The sequence below is a fragment of the Passer domesticus genome, chromosome 12 (assembly GCF_036417665.1).
Source record: "Passer domesticus isolate bPasDom1 chromosome 12, bPasDom1.hap1, whole genome shotgun sequence".
NCBI classification, from domain to species: domain Eukaryota; kingdom Metazoa; phylum Chordata; class Aves; order Passeriformes; family Passeridae; genus Passer; species Passer domesticus.
The window spans coordinates 20,179,848-20,195,356 of NC_087485.1; the positions used below are offsets into that span (position 1 = coordinate 20,179,848).

Consider the following 15,509-nt stretch of genomic DNA (forward strand, 5'->3'; position numbering starts at 1 on the left):
TTTTTCTTTTATTTATTCAAACATTATAAATATCACAGAGTATGATAACTTGATTTATAAATTGAAGGAAGAAAGTGAATGTGCCAACCTGGAAAAAATATAAACAATTATACTGTCAGTCATTGTTTGAATTATTCATTTGAAATATCTTTTAAGAGTTTTTCATTTTGTCTGTAAGGCAAAGAAACATATTTATAGGAGTAAAATGTACTAAATAATTATTGAAGTATGCATCAAAGAATTCCTTTGATTATTTTAGAATAAATATTCCAAACTGCCACTTCGGATTTTATTGTCAAGTGGTGGAATATTTGATGTCTTCTATAAGATTTCAAACCTGAGGCAAACAAATTTATAAAAAAAGACCAACTTTTATCCTTCAAAGGAAGAGCATCACTATTATGAGTGACTCAGAAAAATACAAGCATGATCAACAAGTTGGAAATAGCAAAGTAATGAAAAATGTATTTCAATTAATGGGAGCCAATTCCAGAATTTGAGAAATTTGTGTTTGCAACTCCACATCCTCTGCTGTTTGCCAGTGTTTCTGTTTGCAGCCAGCTCTGACTTGTACAGAACTTTGGAATAGCAGATACTTAGGAGGTTTGTGAAAAACTGTAAAATACACAGATCATATTTTTTTCTGCTTAAAACCACGTAATGATTCACCAAAGTAATTCCCAAGTTCTGTATGGGGAAAAACAAATATTCCAGTTTGTGTTGAGAGCCATGGGAAGTTTGCTTGCACACGTTGAACTTGGATAAAAGTTAATTAAGGGTAGCTCTATAGTCAGCCAATGGAATTACGTGTTAATAAAACTATATTTTTAATTAAAACAAATCCTGCTAGGGAGGCACTTGAAAAACAAAAGCAGAAAACCAGAAAAACACCTCTTGAAGTACACAGAACGCATAGTAGAAATCCATTCTAAATTTTGTGAAATAGGAGAAGTTTCAAAACAAAGTTGGAGGCAATTTGAGGCTTTTTTTTGAGAAAGGAGAGAGAGGAGCATTAAACATTAAATGGGGAGTGCAGGTAAGGAAAAATAATAGCAATTTCAACTTGTCTCATGGTGCAAAATTAAGTCTTATAATGAAATATTCAGAGCACATTCAGTAGCTGTAACTCAGATCAGACACAGTCCCAGGTCTCTCGATCCCTTTGCTGTTAACAATTAACAGGGCCAGGATCAAGAGACCCAATTAATAAAGAATAACTCTCAAAAAAAGAAAGGTTTTTGCTGCTGACTGCAGTGGGATGAACGTTTATTATCTAGTTCAATATATACCAATTCAGGCAATGTAAAATATTTGAAAACCATCACAGAAATATTGTGTAAGTATTAAAATTGATAACATAGAAAATTATCATCACTGATTCCTCGGTTTTCACTTAAATCTTTCATCCTTTCAGTTCAAAGTCATGACTATTTGCACATTTGTTATTAAAAGAGAACCCAGTATTCTTTTTTAAATGTACTGAAGTGGGTGAATTGAATTTTTTCACTTTCAGTTATACAGGTTTGGATATAAAAATGCATCAAAGTATGCTGTTAATGTGTTACAGGCAAAATAATGGGAAATTGTAACTGAATGGCTTTTTATCTGGCTGCATCTAGCTATCAAACAAATCTCTCTATTAACTGTTAAATCCTAATGACTTCAAAAGACACTTTTGGGGTTGTGGTGGAATTCTGATTCCCAGTCTCCACTGGGCACAGTGACTGTACTGAACTCCTGGTCACTACTCCTGTCAGCTCTGTCCCTGCTTTTATTCCCACAAGTTCATGAAAGACATTCTGTGTTTTGAGAAAGGAGCCTTTCCCAAATCACTTTGCAGGTAAGTTTTTGGAAGACTCAGTTTTTTGGTAATAATAAGGATTTTTTCACTTTTAGTCCCGTGGTTGTAGGAGTTGCTTCCTGGCACTGTCAAGCAGCAGAAGTGATGGCAATGTGAGGTCACCTGATTCCTACCTTTCCTCTCTTTTCTGAGAGAAAACCCAGACTAATTTGTTCAGGCAGAGCAGCATCAGATACGGGGGGTTTGTTTGGCTGGTGCTGGGGCAAGGCTGTGCTGAATGCCAGCAGTGCTGCTCTGCAGGGTGGGCACAGCCTCAGCGGGGGCTCCCGGCTCTGCCAGCAGCAAGCAGCCCTTCCCCACCATTTCCTGACCATTTCCACTCCCTGTGGCAGCAGCACAGACTGTGAGAGGTAAAACAAGCAGGGCTGCTCCTGTGGCTTTGGGCTCACAGCTCCAGAGCAGGGCAGGGAGTCAGCAGTGGGACACAGGTGAGGGAGGGGATGAACAGGGCTCAGGAGGCACTGGGAGAAGGTGCTACAGAAACCCTGGTTGGATAAATTCAGTATATTTGCCAACAAAACAGATCCTTCATCAGCCTTCTATGAGGAAATTCTCTCAGGTTTTTCTCTGGCATTGTCATGCAGATATAGACAGGGTGTTAGTTTCATGGCAGATTTTTAATCCAATTCCCAAGCCCATTTGCCTTAAAATGTAGCTGGTGTTGTCTGAGTTATGTCACTAAACCTCTTTAAGACATATATTATGAAGTGTGATGGTTCTTTTTTCCTGATGTATTATTTATAAATAAAAAGTGACTTTGTTTTCATACAATATATTGGAAAACAAAGGGATTCTGTCATTTAGAGAATATCAGTCTCTTGTCTTCATGAAGTGCATTAGAGATCAGAGCACAGTGGACACTTAAGAGATCATCAGGTTGACACTGTCAAGAAAACATTTTTAATTTTTCCCTTGAACTTGTCCCCTCAGGGTCTCTTTCTGCCTGTACCTCTCATTTTGTTTGTGAAACCTACAGCTGTGGTGCTTCTTTTGTGTTGAAAACTGTAAAAATGCAATAACAAAGCAAAAAAGCAAAGCAAAGCCATTGAAAGAGAGTACAAAATTGCTGCTATCCTGCTCCCTGGGCTCTCTACTTAGGAGCTCTATTCACTTAAAACATTTTCCAGCTTCTGAAGCACTTGATTAAAGTCAATTGGGAAAAAGATCAGCTCTTAAAAGTGCTAATTTGTGCCTCAGAAAACTCGAGTAAGTCTAAATATGCAATTCCCTGTTGCTGTGTACTGCTGGCCATGGAGCTTGTCTGGAGATGGTTTTCCCACCTCAGCACACCATGGGCTGCCTCTGCCATGGGTTTGTCCTCTGCTGGGTCTGGCAGGTGCTCAGGGGGACAGGGCAGCTCTCCATCTGCCCAGCTCCTCTGTCCCTGGGCTGGCTGAGTGTCCCCAGAGCAGGAGCCAGGGCTGTGTCTCCGTGTCTGTCTCTGGCTGTAGGAGCCATTTAGGGTCAGTGCTGCTGCTGCTGTTTCCCTGGTGTTGAACCTCCCTCAGATGAGGGGAAGAACAGAGCAGAGCAAGCCCTGCTCCGGGGGATGTGTGCAACAAACGAGCTCTGCATGGACAAAGTGACAGAGGAACAGAACAAAGTTGCAAGGAACTTGATATGAAAATATCAACATGTATTTTCTGTGCTTAAAATGGAATTACACCCTTCTTTAAGTCTTGAAATATGGTAGTTCTATCTAAATTTATATGAGCTCTGTGACCGAATGTAATTTTAGAACCTTTCATATCTACAAAGTCATCTCTTCCTGATGTTTGAAGGATACTTTTAGTGCTCTTTTGAACTCAGGTTAAGAGGCTTAAAATGTCTTTTCAAATAGCAATTAATAAATTTATAAGGTCCAATCTAATTTTTAGACCACAAGATAGGAGAAAACAAGGGTAGTTAGTAGAAGATGAGGTCAGGATTAATTTTATTATATTTACTACATTCATATTACATTTTATGATCTAACAAAGATCTAACTACATCTCCTAGAAGCAACTTTGCTACCATTGAAGCAGATGAAAATCACTTTTAGGGAATGTACCAAGTGTTCATAGCTTTTTTTCCAAATTAAAATAGATTATCTTCCTAACTACATGTATCAATCTAATTTGTTTTTCATACTGAAGGCATCCTCTCCATGCCCTGTTTTTACTCCCTCTTTGAAGGTTATTAAAAGTCTTCTAATCTAGTAATTCCTAACACTTCTCTCTTTTTGCAAGAACAGAATTATCACTGCATATTTTAGAGAGAACCCCATGCCTTGTCTCTCACACCTCCCTGTTGCAGCCAGCCTCTTTCTCTGGTGGTGCATTGTGAGAATTCTGGTATTAGCAGCAGTTCTGGCTTTGCCTGGAGATGAGAATTCCCTCCTTCAGTTGATGGCTCCAGCCTGCCCTGGGGCTGCTCTCCAGAGCTGTTGTATAATGCACAGACAGGGCAACAAGCAGCTCTGGGAGCCTTTTCAAACTCTAAACTGAATATTTAGCTGCTGGGGCCTTAGCCCCTCTCTTCCCTCCATGCATCATAGCAAATTAAGAGCTGTTTCTGAAATTATTCTGATGCTGCTCTAGAAGAGTGTTGTTTTTTCATTTTTTCCCTCAAGCAACTGTACTCTCAAGTGTCAAATCTGTAGATGATTTCAGAAGTGCCAAAAGACTTTTGATATTTTAATTCTTGGCAAAGCCTTGGTGTGCCACTAATGCAGATGGGCTGACATGTGAGACTACCAACTGCATGGATTAAAACTCTTCCAGAATCCCTGGATTTCCTAAAAACTGCTGACACATAGCAAACAGCAACCCTATGTTGCCATATTCAGGTATGTAGCTGCTGTATTTTTAGTATTTTATGTCTATCTACATATACCTATAAAAATAAATAAAAATAATGTATGTGATGACATATATATGACATATAAATTCCCTCCTGAACAAAAGAGCCTCTTCCAATGTCTGGCCATCCCTTTAGTGAAGAAATTTTTCCCAATATCCAATCCAAAACTCTCTTGGTGAAACTTGAGGCTGTTTCCCCTTGTCCTATTGCTGGTTACCTGGGAAGTATTTGGGCAATTGGTATTTCAGAGGATTAGGTCTCCCTCCTAATCTGATCAGCAGGATAAAGCCTTTTCAGAAATGTGCAGTGTATTTTGACTGAGATATGGGGGCAGTTAACTGGCTTCATTTCTATTCCCATGCTTGTCCTGCTCTGCTCAAAGGACTGACCTTTGTAGAAAATCAGCCCATTAATTGTGTTATGATAGCTAGAGGAGGAGAGGATTTTCTTGAAACCTTAAAATAGTGAGGTAAGCAAGCATCTCAAAATCAAATAAAAAAATCAAATAAAAAAAATCTATATGACCTCCATCCACCAAGAGGTGGCACAGAACCAGGAAACAAAAGCATAGACATGGGCAGCCACAGCTTTAAAAACACCAAAAAATGGCTCTGGATGAAAAGGAAGGAGGAAAAAAAAACCTTATATATGTAAGAGCAGAGGTCATAACAACAGCAATGAGAAACTAGATCAGTAATCAGAACAGCAGTAATCAGAATTTACTGAAACAGTAAGAAACAATCAGAAATACTCTGTGGTGTAGCTGTAGCCAAATGTTAATTTTTGTGCTTTTGAAAAGAAAAAGTGATACTCTGATATTGCACTTTGGTTTCTGTGGTCTCAGGAAACACTCGGAGCATATCGACAAAATCATTAATGAAGTGGTGATGTAAAAAATGTCACAGATTTAAAGCCCAAGCCCCAAGAATGCTCAGGTAGAAGCTTGTCCCTGCTAAATGGAACAGTTTAGGAGCAAAATCCCCCTGTCATTCTCTAACCAACACAAGGATGGGCATCTCCAGAGGGGAGTCCTGATCCCAGCTCCCTTCCTGCATCTCTTACCCTGCACAGAGGAAAGGGCACCTGGCTTCATCTCTGGGCTCCAGCTCTCTTTGGGCCAGCACAGGCCCAGGAAGGCACAAACCCTGGCAATTATGGCACAGGCAAATGTGATTCACTTGCAGTGAGCAATCTGCAGAGTGCAGTGCTGTGTGAGATCACCTCATTGATTCTGGTGCTGGACTAAACTCCGAGCACCTTGCATTGCTCACTATTTGTTCAATGGCAAAATCATTGCCCTGTAAATGCCCAGAGTTATGTTTTTTATGAAGAATCCCACCTTAAAAGCACATGCTGCAGTTTTGTCATCTGGTTAAGGGCATGTCCTGCAATCAAAGGGTTTTTTCAGGTGAACACTCTGGGCCCTGCAGGTTCCTCTACCAAATTCCATCCCTCAAAGCACTGATGGCTGAGCAGCCTCACAGAGGTCACAGCTGAAGGGAGCACACTGAGAGAAGGTTTCTGATGATGGGAAAGATTTCCTACCAATCCCACAAAATCAGTGTCCTGGGACACCTTTCCCTTCCTCTGTAAAGTTCAGAGTCTCAGCTCCTCTTCAGCCCACCTGCCTTTGCTGCTGGTACATAAAGGCAGCTGTGAGTGGTGAATAAGCTCAGCAGAAATGTCTGCACTATTCAAATTGCTTGGGAAACTTAGAATTTACTAATATCTCTTGTTTATTTAAAGATGAATGGAACTTCATTTGGCTTGAAAAAAAATAGTACTCAGTTAATAAAAGCAGGAAATATGACAGATTGTCCTAGATTTACCTATCACTTACATGTGTGTTGGTCAGTAATACTTTAAGTAATATGAGTTTTTTCATAAGTACTGTCTTTTCTCCCAGTCACAAAACTATTGGGCACGGTGCTAAACATGTTTTAGTATATATTTACAACTCTCATGCTGGCATCTTAGGGGAGCTTTTAAGCTCAAGATCCAGTCCAATGTTTGATGTTTGCTGAGACAGTCACCATGTGTGTGTGGCCGAGCCTGTCCTGCCTGGAATTCCTTAAAATCTGAGTTTCCTTTTCCCATACATTGTAATAATAAACTTAAAATCAAGTAAGTAGTAATGCAGAAAACCTTCCCATTGTGTCTTTCCAGTGTGATACGATATTCTACTACAAAAAAATTGAAGGGAAATGTGGTTTCCTGTTTTCCTGTTCCAGTGTTTTTGGACAACAGTGACATGTCAGCAGTGTTCAAAACTGTAAGTCCAATATTTACTACCTCTAGTGAGTAAAATAGTGTGGAAAAAGAGGAATGTAATAATGATAAGAGGATAACAGTGTAGTTGCAAGGTAAATTCCTTTTTGTCATTCAAACCTAACAAAGAATTTTGAGCAGGTGTCTTTCTTTATAGCAAAAGCAAAATTTAAAACACAGGTGCTTTTAGAAACAGAGATAATAAAGTGAGTGAACTTAGAACAATGGAGTAAGAACTCAGAAAGTATCACTGACTCTTGCCCTGGAGCTATTTTAAATTTGGACACAGTGCATGGGACAACCACTTAGCGTTTATGGGCTGCCCTGAGGTTCTGGCAGTGGATTTAATGAATGTGTCACCTGGATGCTGCAGTTCCCTGTGTGGTGGAAGAGCAGCCCAGCCAGGGGAGCACCCTGGGAGGGTGGCAAGAGCCCAAAGGGGTGAGACCATGGAATGAACCCTCTGGGATCAATCTGCCCCTCCAGTAGGGATGGCAAACTGAAAGAGGAAATTAATTTTCCCCAACCTACCCATGCAAAGAAAATCTCTCTGTTTTCTGCATGTGGGAATGGTTTTTGTGCTGGAGATTGCTGTGGCACAAGGATGGTCCTTGGCTGCTTCTGCTGATTTTCCCTGTTCACAGGAGCTGGAAGATTGAATGCACCTCCTCAGTATTCAGACTTGGCAAGCCCTGGTAATTAGCCGTCCCAGGGCTGGATTATTAGTAAGCTATAAAAATTCTCTAATTTCCATCAACAAATACAGTTTCCAGTCATTATAGTCTGCAAGAATAGCATCAATTTATCTGAAATTTTCTTCTCCTAAGAATCAGTAGGAAGAGTTATTCCCACATGAATTTTAGAAGGATGATTAGAAAGAGACTTTTTCAAGATGGCTTTAAAATGAAGCAGCAAGACCTAAGAATGTAAATCATGTTCTATGGGAAGAAAAAAAAAGTAGATCAGGCTGGGAATGCAAATCATATTCAAGGGAAAAATTCAGATCAATATTAGAATCTGCCTTGTGTGACTGCAGTAGCATAAAATTATCTGCTGAGCTGCCTGTAAAAATGACAGGGGAGAGAAGAAAAAGATTTTAAGCAAAAGATGGCCTGTTGATAATTTGGCACAATTAAGATAAATTTTAACCCAAATTGAGGGTAAAATATTTTATGAAAACAGATGCGGAATACTGGTGGAAAATTCCAAGTACAATCTGATTTCATTGTTGCAGGAAGATGAAGTATCAGATATTTGAGAGGTGGGGAAAAGAACTTGGCTGGCAATTCCATTACTGGGCAATGGAAACTTCATTCTCAAATGTTCAATTAGGAAACAAATCAGTGACCTCACTTTTCCAAGATTATGTCTGACTTTAAAGGAGAGATGCCAAACTTTGGTAGACATATTCTGGGGAAATTTAATTTAGGAAAGGCTTTCATTATTGCACAACATTAACTGCAATTATTAAGAATTTTCTCATAGAGGAACAATTAGAATAATAGGTATTAAAGCAAACCAACCAATCATACAAATAAACTCCTACCTACTTCAGGTTTACTTTTTGGATCTGAAACAGAATGGCCTGACTCCTCAGTTCCCAGTTCCTGCAGATCTTTCACAGTTCCCCAGATTTCAGAGGATTTTTTTTTTTTCTGTGGGATAAATCTTCCCAAAAGTGATGGAGCCTTTGCCCCACTTCCCTGAGGGTTCTGATAACCCTGTTTTTTAAAAAATTGTTGTCAGATGCCAAACCAGGGCAAGATTTCAGATTCAAATTCCTTGATTTAGAGCTGTGCTCTGACCTCCTCCAGCTGTCTGCAAAGCCTGATCTCTATGGGCAGGTGAATCTCTCTCATTCTGGATAAAATATGTGACAGCACATGCCGAAGTTGGACATTTGCTGAAATGAAGGTAGTGGTGTGAAACATTTGCTAAATTGGTATTTTCTGAGCACCTTGTGATTTTTTTTTAAATTTGTGACAGGCAGTTTTGCAAGTGGTACATTTCTCATGGGAAATAAAATTTTCAATGTATTTGTTTAAAATTTATTAGAAATGGTGTTTTAAATTTTCGGTGGGAATTGAACAGAGTAAGTAATTTGTTAAGTAATGTAGGTGAAAAAGAAGCTTGTTTTTCACATGAAATATCCTTTGAGATGTCCTTGTCTTCAGCATTTTAAGATTTTGACAGCAGCACTTCAGTGGAAAAAGACTCATGACTTGTTCTGTGTGAGCATTCAGTGGTGGCCAGGTCTGTTAGACAGCTTTGCTCACTAATGACTGGTGGAAAGTCATGGTTACATGGCACTATCACAATGCACTAAAAAGTGTGCAGATCCTGACTTAAGAAAAGTGATTTCCAACTTCTCTTTCATGGCAAGTATCCAAATTCCATTGTTTAATCAATCATGTGACAAAACTAAGTAGCAGGAGGTTAATGTTGATGGTTTCAATATCGTGAAGAGAGCAGGATGGTTACAACTGTCTTTTTTAAACAAAAGGCTGTTCTCTCTGCAAAGGTTTTCATGCTTATGTGGAGCATGAAGCAGTGAGACATCCTGCAGGGAAAGGGGAATTCAGGATGTCCATCACCTCTGCAATTCCACACTGCTGCTGGATGAGCACCGAGGCTGGGGCTAAAAATTGGCAGGAAAAATTATTTCAGTCTTCAACTGCAGGCTTAGAATGAAAACTCTATCTTCCAAAAGCTGATTTTGCTTCATTGCCACTCTCTTCCTTTACCTGGAGAAGGATGTACTTGGGATTCCTGACTAGGCATGGCAGAAGAGCTGTGGGAAAGAGTCTACTCCCTTTCCCTTTCCCTTTCCCTTTCCCTTTCCCTTTCCCTTTCCCTTTCCCTTTCCCTTTCCCTTTCCCTTTCCCTTTCCCTTTCCCTTTCCCTTTCCCTTTCCCTTTCCCTTTCCCTTTCCCTTTCTTGTTTTTAGAAGACAAAGAGATTAAAATAACCATAACTGGGAAAGTGGTTTATTCAGAGAGAGCTGCATTTAAGCACAGGCTCAGGAAATACGACATGTGAAAGATGTGCCCATCCAAGACCAGACTTCACACCTCTCCTCAGAGAATCATACAGATTGCCTCAAAAAACCCCTTTTTAATTTCTCTGTATTGAAAATGAAGACAGAAATGGATGTCTGGATAAATGAACCTAAGGAGAACTGAGAGGAGATTTTGTTTAAATTCTTTTGATTGCAGCAGAAATCAAATTTATTTTGCTGGAGGGCGACTTACCAAGCAAAGCACATTAAATCAGTCTGCTTCCAAGGGAGGGAACAGCAGCAGATCTATATCCATGCTGCAGAGGGAAGTTGTCTGTTACATGCTCATTACACATATTTATGTCTCAGCTGCCTGCTGAAAAGTATTCATGAATTTTATATATTTTAAAAGTGTTTTCAGGTATGCCCTTAGCTTTTCAGGCTCAGTCTGAGCTTGTACAAACTGCAGACTCCCTCTCTGCCTGCTGCAGTGTTTAATTTTCCCCTGCTGGGAGTGGTGGGAGTTCCAGTGCAGACAGGGGCAGGAGCTGGCAGGATGCAGCCAAGCATGGGAGAGGATCCGTGCTCGGTGCTAATGGCACAAACAGGGCTGTCAGCTCTGTGCAGCACAACCACACGAGTGTCTGCTGGGCTGGTGTGCACCCTGAGACATCTCTGTGAGCTCCTCTGCTGCAGGGCTGGGGGATGTTCTGGCTGTTCCACGGCTGGAGGCTCCCACAGTGAGGAACCTGCCACGTGCTGCACCTGCACACCAGGGAAAGTTCCACTCTAGCTGGGCAGAGCTGGCACAGAAGGGTGGGAATCACCTTGCCTGAGGTCTGCCCCCTGGGACGGCTCTGGTTTTGGGCCAGGACTCAGAACCACACCAACACAAACAAACACTCCCTGGGGATGCCCAGGGCCTGGGCAGTGCCGGGGCTGCCCGTTCCCGGCTGCACCTCCTGCACCAGCCCGAGGGACCAGAACACTCCTGTGTGTGCTGCCACAGAGACAGGCAGAGCTGCAGGGCTGGCTCTGCCCAGGGCAGGCCGTGAGGCACTGCAGCTGGGAAGGACCTGGAGCAATGGGAACGGCAATCCCGATGTGCAGGGCAGGCATCTCGGTCACGCTGCGCTGGGCTCTTCCTGATGCCTCAGGATTTCAGCTTTTGTATTTTCCATCTGTCTGTGATCCTGCAGTTCTTTAGTGTAGAACTCTAAACTCCACACACAGTGTGAGCTGCTGCTTTCCCCTTTTGGGCAGACACAATTCTTCTCCAGGCCTGGAATCAAGGACACCTCACTGCCTCAGGCCCCAAGAGATGGAAACAAAAGAGTTGGAGCAGCAAACTTGGGGTAAATGACTTCATTAGCTGAAGCTGTAATTGGGAGATTAACCCCCAATGTGCAGATGGACCAAACTTACAAAAGTGTGCAAACCTGTGACCCATGGTCCATTTTGGGTGTAGGCCCTGGGGGAGGGCTCTGTCTGCCCAAAATATGTCTGAAGGGCCTTCCATAAATAGAACTGCTTTTCATTCCCTTCATTCTGTCTGGCCTCTGATTTAGTCCCAAAAAGGGACTAAAAGGGGAAAACTCCATTACTGCGTGGGAAGGAAGGGAGCAGAGCTACATTTCTGACACAAGGTTATACTTTGCTCAGCAGTGAACATGTTAGTGTGGAAACCAGGGAGGAGCTGATCCTTCCCAGACCCAGGGAAGGAACTCTGAGCTCTTTCTCCTCTGCATTTACTGCAGCAACCATATTCAGAGAGGAGAAGCAGCACACCTTGAGAGGTTTTAATCCCTAATTAGAAAGAACACTTTGCTCATTTCTCTAACATTGTGTATTCACATCAGGTAAATGGAGTTTTTTCCTGCTTTTGAGAAACAGAATGTTTTAGTAGAACAACAGGACTTCTTTGAATAACCTCAAAATTCAGATTCCTGAAGACTAAAATTTGATTCTTTCAGATGGCTGGATTTTATTTCTTTTATAAGATGTAATGATAATTATATTATTTCAAAACCATATCTAGATAAATGAATTATGGGGGTTTGTGCAGAAAATGTCATTAATTTCAGTGTCTTGGGCTGTTTCCTGTAGAGTGCATAGGGACAGGAGTGACATCTTCACACTGGCACTGTTGATTATTACCTGAGGGTAAAACTTACCCTATGTGCCCACCCAAACCTTTCTTTTCATATGCAAGGAGTGTCTTGTGGCTAAAAAATGTCAGAAGATTCCAGCCAAATGAGTGGTAGAGCATCTGCAGGCATGTAATGTGTCGTTTCTCTTCTGTCATTAGAAGAAAGATTTAGGTCTTAGGTTTAAAAATATCTGTGATGCTTCTGAACTTTGTAGTTTTTTTCTAGGTTCTTCTCTCATTCCACCATAAGCTGTGTGTTCTTCCAGTGAAAGATTGGTTATGGGTTCATTGGACTTCGATAAATAAGAGGAGACTGGAGCCCAAGTTCTCTAAAATCTTTTTGTCTAATTTTCTGTTGGTATTCAGAGGAACAGGATTAAACTCTGCAAAGGCAGGCAAATCCCGAGGTATTGGCCTCAGGTTATTTAAAATAAAGGAGTCTCCCTTCCTGTACTAAGAGCATGGTGTAATATATTTACAGATGAGGTGTTACTTTGAAGTTGGGATCTTGTCTTTGATCAAAAGCATTCAGCTTCCTTCATGTCTCAGAAGGAGACAGGAGTTAGAGTGCACTGGTGTGGGTTTTTTTAATGTTTTGGACAGCAGAAATGACATTTACATGAAACAGTAATCCTGGGAATGTATGAGATAAGACAATTTCAACCATGAGCTGAGAGAAAGTCTCCCAAGCAGCCTTGAAAGCAAGCAGCAGTAGCAGCATGTCACAGTCACACTGCCTCACTCACCTGCTGTTAATTAATGTCCTGATAAAGGAGGTCCGTCAACATTCATAGGATGAAAAGTGAAATGTGCTTAAAATTTTCCTGATGAAAGTCCTGTTAATCAGGAGAAAGGTTTTAATTACATACTCTTAATTCAGCAGGCTTCTTTAGGAAGTTTAAATATACTGCAGTGGAGCTTTCCTAGCCATGAAGGGAAAGGGCACAGGGACTGGCAGGGCAGTAGTTTTTGGGTTCCTGAGGAGGGCAGAGAAGGCACAATACAATTAAAAGGAAAACCACCTGAGTTCTGGCTTGCTTAGGCTTTGCAGTCACTGAGGGCACCAACTTTATCAGGCCTGTGCACTCAGATCAATGGTTTTATCTTTCTGCTTCTTTTGTATTGACTGGCCATGGATTGCTATATGATTTTTGAAATGTGAACACGAATGTGTCTATCCTGGGGGGAAGAAAGGAGACTGGAAGAATAATACACTGTGTGTACACAGCAGGGAAACACCACAGAGGCATCTCTGTGAATTTCCTTTCAATAAAGCATTTGTAACTTATTGCAGAGCATGACTTGAATATTGTGGATGGACCAAGCTTTGCCCCTGCCCTTTGTGGGCACACAGGTGGAGTTATCCTGTCTAACAGAGGGAATAACGGGAAGCTCTTTGATTTTTGTAGCATGGACAGGTTTGGAAGTGATTCTTTGAAGCAACCAAAGCTTCTTCACTGAAAGCTATGATGGCAGAGCTGTCCAAGCTCAGAGTGACACAAGGAGCCTTTCCCAGGCTCAGATCTCTGTCCCTGCATGGTGTCACCAGGCAGTGCCCGTGGAAAACCTGCTTCCCAGCCAAGGGGACATCAGGAAGCCATTTACTCTGCACTGAGGCTTTTAGGGTCTTCTGATGGTTCTCCAAAAGCACAGCTGTGCTCTGTGGTTATACAGATGTTTGCTCACAAAGCACAGCACCAGAGAATTCCCAGCAGGGAATGGTGGGTTTGGACACCTGTGTTGGGTCAGTGGTGGGTTTGGACACCTGTGTTGTGGGTTTGGGCACCTGTATGGTGGCAATGGCCTTCCCCCATCACAGAAAGAGAATGGGAATCTCAGCCCATGTCACAGCCTGAATCCTGTAGGGTTTGTTTGGCCACATCTCAGATTCTCATGAGGAAAAAAAAATAGGCACAAAGAATAATTTCCCCTTCACATTTCTGTAGATTTAACTCTTTTTAACTAGGAGAAAACAAACCAATTTTTAAACACAATATTCAATGATTTAATGTTATCAAAAAACTGAAACCAAAGTAGTGGAAATGTGATGCCTACCCAGTCAAATGGCTGTTTGCTGGAAAAGCCAAACTAATATGAATTGTTAGTAGAAAAATCAAATAGGAGGGTAAGGTCCAGCTACTTAAATCTGTGGAGAAAAACTGACTGTAGCCATGCAAAGAGCATTTGGATCTTGTTCTTCCACTTGCTGAATTGTGCTGGGCAGGACTCCACAAAGCAGATTTTGTCTGGGGCAGTTCCTTCAGCAGGGCTGGGCTCTCTTTCCTTCCACAACGATGATTTGGTCTCATATTATATGAAGCCATACAATAGGAATTTTCTGCATTACAGGATTCTTACCCTCACAATCAGATAAAAGAACTTGTAGTTGATGAACTTCAGTGAGGGAAGGCACTATAAATTATTTTGCCAGGGAAACTTTGTCATTCAAATAGGGTTTGTGCAATCTGTAAATCAAACTCTTAACTCCACTTTGCACAATTTATGTGATCTTTACAATACGAAGTGATACAATCTGGTCTTTTTTTTTTACCTAAATCCAATGCAATTAAAATATTTAGTGTTTTGCACACCTTTTTAAAAGCTTTGGTGATTGTAAATTGAGATGGGGTAACTTGTGTATCTGAGCTGGGGATTAGTTTCATTTGAGATGTAACAGCAATAAAGCTTTGGGGTTTTTCCTGGAGATCCTCCCTTGTGCTGACTGACTGCTGCTTCCAGCAGCTTTCCTCTGAGTATTTCTGCCTCAGACTCCTCATTTCCTTTCCAGGATCATATTCCACTCTTCCCAGTGATTTCAGTTTTCACTCTTTGAATTCTTTGTCTCTCTTAGAAGACCCCCAGATAAATAATTAAAATAACGACAAAGTAAGGGTAAGGGGGGGGGGATTTCTCTATGTCTCATAGGCAGCACTAACAATATATTCTGGTATTTTTCCTGCTTCCCTCTGCTTCATCAGTTTTTTACATTTTGGAACAAGAACTACCTGTTGGTCTAGATCTGTACTGTACCTACCATAAGGGAGTACCCATCCTTGTTAATTTGTTATGATATTATTATATTTTTACTTAGTTTAAATGGGTCTTTCATTATCTTGAAATCAGAACTGAATAGGAAGAAATATCATTACTCCCAACTATAAGTGTAAATAAATAACAAAGAGAAAATAATCTGTTATTTTTTCCCCCCTAAGGAATCACAATAAATGATTGTTCTTCTGTCCTACACCATAGTCCTGCCTTGAAGAAAATGAGATATCAGTAGTGCCAGAACTCACACTGCAGTTACAAAGCCTGGGAGTGGAAGGTTTCAGGAGTGCCAGGGTGCTGTGGACCTTCAGTTTGCACTTCCCATGCAGAATCCATGCCCTGGT

The 15,509-nt window shown here is 41.2% G+C and overlaps 1 long non-coding RNA gene across 1 annotated transcript in view; it reads left to right on the forward strand.

The window, feature by feature from the left end:
- The window catches only part of LOC135279606 (uncharacterized), a 72,214-nt gene extending 56,705 nt beyond the window's left edge, over positions 1–15,509 (forward strand). Inside the window, exons 6-7 of the long non-coding RNA XR_010346834.1 lie at positions 6,869–6,974; positions 15,370–15,509. This is a non-coding gene — a long non-coding RNA (uncharacterized LOC135279606). The remainder of the gene's footprint in view (positions 1–6,868; positions 6,975–15,369) is intronic.